Here is a 6,858-nt window from a genome sequence, read left to right as displayed (position 1 = left end):
TATCATTCTTAATACTGTGAACATTTTCTCCTTATTGAACACGATAATTGTTACACACACACACACACACACACACACACACATATATATATATATATATATATATATATATATATATATATATATATATATATATATATATATATATATATATATATATATATATACATTGCCGGAATAAAAACATTTTCTTGAGGATATAGGAACCTAAGATCTATCATTCTTAATACTGTGAACATTTTCTCCTTATTTCTATATCCTTATCTTTACATGAAGGGATAGCGAAGTAACACTCAATGCTATGAAATAGATGAGTATTAACAATATACTAAAATAAAATTGAAGGTCGAGGAAACTAACTTTCACTCTTACATGATTATCTGACAGTGATATTTGAAGTCAATCCTAATGGGACAACTTAGGCTTGAAAAATATGGAAAAATGATAATTGTTATAAAAAATACGAAAGCCAAAGAAGAGAGGAAGTGTAATACTTAATACATGCATTGTATTTATGATTGGGTTATAGAGGCCATTTATAAATACAGGTGTATTCGATGGTTCGTGAGAAAAAAATATCCAATTATGAACAGAATGAATAATTTTATTATCCTTTGAAAATGTACATTTGGTTGAAAAATTACAACTTATAAAAGAAGAAGAAGACGATCTTAATAAACCATTATTTCTTTAGAATTTGATATTTGATAAAAACATAAATAAGTCAAAGCCATATAATTTAATTGAATTTACAAACATGCAACTACATAATGCAGAAAACAGCTGTGCTCGGAAACAGTTCATGAAAGGCATTAACTATTCCCATATGAACAGTTTACCCAGAATTTCAACATACTTTTTATCTAACAGATAACAGTTTCTAAATCATTTGCAATAAATTATGTTACCCAGCTGTGATTATGAATGGATTATTATTTATATACTGTATTTCCCTTCATCCTCCGTTGTTGACGAATTATTGCTTTAATCTGTTTATTTATTCTGTCTCCTAACTGATTATCATTGTACTCTGCAGAAATATGCAATATTGCATTTAGAATGAAAATCAATTTCTACATGGATAGTTGATTAGTAAGGTTGGAACTGTTTATGTTATATAAACACTAATAATTGAAAAATAGATAATACATATGTATATTTATATATATAAATGTATGTATATATATATATATATATATATATATATATATATATATATATATATATATATATATATATATATATATATATATATATATATATATATATACAATGATATACAATGGTATATATATATATATATATATATATATATATATATATATATATATATATATATATATATATATATATATATATATATATATATATATATAAACCTATTGGTATAAGGTGGACAAACGAAACAGCCTTCTTTTGAAGCGATCATGATGAATGTAAATGAAAAAAAAATAATTGAATCTGTCGATGACTGGTTCGTACCAGGGTTTTATTAAAATCTCTCTCTCTCTCTCTCTCTCTCTCTCTCTCTCTCTCTCTCTCTCTCTCTCTCTCTCTCTCCACACACATTCTTATAATAGGAAGCGAACTTCTGAAATGGCGATAAAAAAAAAATAAAAAGGACCGGGGCTGGTTGGTCGCCCCATAGTTTCGGCTTTGGCACCCAAGGTAGACTGGCTGTTATGTTCAGCTACTATACACAACGTAAATTATATAAGATCTACATGAACAGTTAATCAAACAATAGCAAAACATTAACAGCAAATGAAAATGAAAGCCAGCATACATAATCAGCAGAATACTCACAAAACACCAAACTAAATATACCTAAATTCTTAGGAGGAAGCAGGTTTTGAGTTGAATTTAAAAGCGTCTTTGCAGCAAGAGACACGACTTTTCTCAGCTTCGTATACAAAAGCTAAAAAGCAGGAACACAACTCGTGATGATGAATATCCAAATTTCTTTTTCTTCTTCACGATATTCTATCGTCGTGTGTAATCACTATATTTCATAGTGAAAGTGGGTGTAGCTGAAAAATTTCTCCAGGCACCAGCGGTGTTCAAGTCTATTTTGCCATCTGTCTAGCCTCCCTTGTCCTTTTATATCATGATCCGTTTTCTCTAGAGAATTCCTGAGCGTTCAAAATTATCATTAAGCAACAGTGCCTCGCCAGGGACCCACTCTCGAATTATCTTATTCATCTCACGCCCGTCAGACGGCTGGCGCCGAAGTAGTATCTAGCATTCTCGTTCCAGAAAACAACGATATTTTAGCGTTACAATTGTTGTATTTCCACTTTTACATCTGTGATAAATTATTTTTTTTTTTATTTTTACATTATGGTACATGGGAAAACAAGTTTTTTTTTTTTTTAATAGAATGTACATAGATTTAACATAGTGTACATATAACAATGGCTCTTCCCCCACACATCACCCATACATCAATCATCGAGTTTGAAAATAATCGGAATAATAATGATAATTAAAAGTTGATAAAAATTATAACAACCAAGATAACTAAAATAGCAATAATGAAATTAATGAAAATATTTAGGCAGAAGACATCGTACACATATCTGATAGAGTAAAGTAGGCCTACTGCCTCCAAAGATTTGACAATTAAAGAAATCTTTTTTTTTTTTTTTTTTCTTACTATTGTGGTTTCACAGCTATGCATTCTTCCAGCTCAACGATACCTATATTCATACTTCGTAATAGATGACGAAAATACCAAAAAAGATTAATTATGTATACAGAGTGGCTGGCATATCCTATCCCCCCCCCCCCAAAAAAAAAAAAAAAAAAAAACATGGATTTACTTATTTCCTGTTACATACAAACCCCACCCACCAAAAATGATGGGGTTCCTCTTATTTTTGAATGTGTTAATATTAAATTTCTAACGGACTGAAGTAGAGGGACACTTAGTAGAAACCAGTCTCATTTAGCTATTAACGCAACTGCGTACTTGCATTCTCTTCAAAGTCTTAATAGATTTATCCTTGGGTCATATTCCACATGTCCAACCAGTTTCGTTTGGAATTTATTGAGTAGTTTTTGCGCAATGTAAAACAAACACACTCATTTTGCTCTTTACTTCACCATGTGCTTGTACATCGTTTGGATTTTTACTTCTAATGGATTTGTTCTTTGATCATACCCCACACGTCCACAAAGTTTCGTTGATATGGGCTAGTAAGTCTTTGCGTATAGTAATGTTCACAAAAAAAAAAAAAAAAAAAAAAAAAAAAAAAAAAAAAAGTAATCTTATTTATCTCTCAATTCCATTCCATACTTTATGTAATAGATTTGTCCTTCAGTCATACCCCATTTTTCCACCATTTTTATTGAGAATTGCTTAAGCAATTTTTGCGTAAAGTTGTCCAAAAATAGAATAAAAATCAGTCCTAATTTGCTCCCAACTCCACTGCGTACTAAATCTACACGAAGTATTTTCTTAAGGTTCTATAGAATTTGTCCATGGGTTTCATTGAAATTATTTCGTATTTTTCTCTTATCTCGCTTTTAACTCTACTGCGTACTTAAATTTTGATGTATTTTCTTAAGATTTTAATGGATTTGTCCTTGATTCACACCCTGCATGTTAACGTAGACTCGTTGCCACTGGAAAAAAAAAATAACGTCACTATCATTTCAAATTATTGCTGCATAATCATGCATTTATGTCCTTTATGTAAAATGTTAGCGACTCATTCTTGGGTCAAAATCGGTACGATAGTTTTTGTGTAAAGTTGCTCATAGATAAACAAACAAACAAAAACTAGCGAAACAGACAGATGAAACGTCTGTTGTAGCTCGCATGTATATTAATTAAGAGGAATGCTTTCACTAAAAAATTGACATATGGAAGAATAATCCTATTTCCTGAAAAAGAACTTGAAATAGATATAGCGATCATTCGATGTTATAATGGCCTTGTTCCAATACTGACTCACCACCCAGAAGTCCCCTAAGTACTAATTGAAAAAAAACAGAGAACTGGAGGGCATGATTTTCAAATGCAATAGAGACCAAAATCCAATACCCAGCGTATGAAGACAAGAAAAATTATATTAAAGAATTAAAGCTTCCAATCTCTCAAATGCACTAGAGACCTTCATCAAATATCCAGCTGATAATGAAAAAAAATAATAAGCTTCAAATGTATTTACTTCCATGGAGCTATACACAGCCTTGTTGGAAGGCCTTAATCGATGAATGCTCAAACCTTTAACACACTAATTGTAAAAAATTCTTCTCCGTTCTAGTTTTTTAAGAGAACGCTAATCGTCACTTTTCTTATTTTGGAAATAGGTGGAATATAAACGCAGCAAATGCAGTATTCAAACTACCTAGCCTAATAAAGTACTATACAAAATATAAGGAATAGAAAAGTCTAGGATCATATGCTAAATAATTACCACTAAACTAAGGATAACGAAACAGGGTCTCTGAAATGACACAAGAGTCGTAAATAGAAGAAAATCAATTAAAAAAAAAAAAAAAAAGAAATCTGAAAAGATGCAAAGTGATTACATCTTGTCTGAGAAATTTAACTGTCTGGTACAATGTTGTCAATAGAGTAATCTCAATAATTCCCCAAACGTATTCTCAGGTACAGTATGAAAAAGAGCCTATGATTTCTTAAGCAGTAATGTTCATTGTTTATGCATCCATTTGAGGGATTGGCTTGCGTTTGTTTTTTGTTATGACTCTTTAGCTCTAGTAAGCAGCTCTTGCAGGAGAATGATACCCAAAATTAGACCATTTTTCTCTAGTCTTAGGTAGTACCATATCCTCTGTATTATGGTTATCCACTTTGGATTAGAGTTCTCTTGCTTGAAGGTACACTCGGACATAATCTTTTATCTCATTTCTCTTCCTCTTGTTACCTTTGCTAACTTCGTTGCGTCGAAGGATACCTTTTGATAGGCGTATGATTATTTGTCTGTGTGTTTGTGTATGTGATTAGCATAACTTTAAAACTATTTGACCGAATCTTATAAACATTGGTGGGATGATTGGTCCTGATCTAAGGACAACTTGATTAGACTTTGAGAGGGATTGGGTCAAAATTCAAAGCTAAGGTCACGAAAAGGTAAAAAATGAATCACAAAACTCAAAAACTATTTGACAAAATCTCATGAAATTTGGTAGGATGATTGGCCATGATCCAAAGGTAATTTGATTAGTGTTTGTGAGTGATTGGGTTGAAAGGCCACGGTCTAAGTCAGGGAAAGGTAAAAAATGTCTCTTTTGCTATGCCGCGGTCATTTTTTATCCGATTTGCATGAAACTAGTGCCAAAATGTGAAATGTACATAATTCAATTTCCTATCCTATGATAAACAATGTGATATATAGTCATGTCACTACCCTTGTTTGTGTATTTATTTGTTTGTATGTCTGTCTGTGCGTTTATGATTCGCACAACTCAGAAACTATTGGACCGAGTCTCATGAAATTTGGTGAGATGATTTGCTATGATCAAAGAACAATTTGTTCAGATTCTGGCAGTGATTGTGTCAGAACTCAATGCCAATAGACAAGGCGGAGATTCTCAAAAAGGGCTCAGGTAAGGAGTTCGTACACCGCATTGTACACCAAAGATTCAACTTTATTTTCTGTTAGGGGAGGGTCTTAGGTACATTTATAGATCGGATGTACAGTGACATTGTGCTGTTACCATTTTTTACAGACCGAGTTATAGAATTGTTATACATAAAAGTCACGAAATTTCCGCTGATGCCTAAGTGCTTAGGTTTGTTTGGGCATATCATTGCTCAAAACTGTCCAAATTACATGAAACTAGTATCCAAATATCTACCAAAGCAATTTCATTAATTACTATATAATATCTAATGGACAAATATTTGTTTCATAATAATCCACAGGCCATTATTTGAGAAGCCTCGTGTAGTAAAGTACTCCCTCGGATTTGACATTATCGGTTTAAACTAATTGTGTTTTAACTGAGAAATATCTTTTCCTCTCAAAGGTTACAGAATATGTTACTTTGAAAGCTTCTGATATGGTCAAAAAGTCCCATGTGAAGTTATTTTGAAATAAATTTAATTAGCGGCAAAAGATAGCTGATGTCACATCGTTTGCACGAGCGTACAGCACTGCTACAATTTTGACGTATTTCTAAGCACTTACTCATGGTTTGCCTGAAGTATAATAGTATATTTTCAGGGCTTAAAGAGTGCACGTGTCTTTTGTTGGCGTTAAATGGCTGCCCAAAAATGTAATGTGACCTTTAGGTCGCATAAAAACCTTTTGTTAACCGACAAATGATGAATAACTACCGTGACTGACAGTGGCAACGTAGCCAGTGTAAAAACAGTTTTCCGATATGAAAAGAGTATTTTAGTGCTACATAAGACTAAGACCTCGCATTGAATCTTTTAGTGATCATGAAGAGTCATGCTTAGACAAATTTGCGTTTTAGGCTATTGGATGCCTACTTTTTATTCTTTTTAAGCATTTGTTTTAATGTGTAGACAGTCAACCAGATGCATATTTCAAAGGGGTAGTGCAAAATAATCTTTATTTCTCAAAGGGTAATTATATATGAAGGGGATCATTCAAAAGTTACATTAGACATTAAACATTGAAATTCAACAAGCTTACGCTTTTAATGGTTATATCTATAATTTAAGAGATCAATAATTACAGCTTCTTTTATATTTTTTACAGCCTCAAAAATTCCTTTTCATCATCTATTATTGATGGACAGAAGAATTCAGATTGCCATTCTAATGGCCATTGCAATATCTAGACTATTATAAGGTAATTTTTCTGTATCATAGGCATTGATTATCTGGTATAGATAAAGCAAGTAACCCTACCTGAA

General features: G+C 32.0%; 1 pseudogene; it reads right to left on the bottom strand.

Moving 5' to 3' along the window:
• The window catches only part of LOC137626275 (uncharacterized), a 30,729-nt pseudogene extending 27,123 nt beyond the window's left edge, over nt 1-3,606 (bottom strand).
• Between the last annotated feature and the right edge of the window lie 3,252 nt (nt 3,607-6,858).

Source organism: Palaemon carinicauda, chromosome 33 (genome assembly GCF_036898095.1).
Source record: "Palaemon carinicauda isolate YSFRI2023 chromosome 33, ASM3689809v2, whole genome shotgun sequence".
NCBI classification, from domain to species: Eukaryota; Metazoa; Arthropoda; class Malacostraca; order Decapoda; family Palaemonidae; genus Palaemon; species Palaemon carinicauda.
The sequence above is the reverse complement of the archived record's forward strand: the minus strand, read 5'-3'. Positions and strand labels throughout refer to the sequence as shown.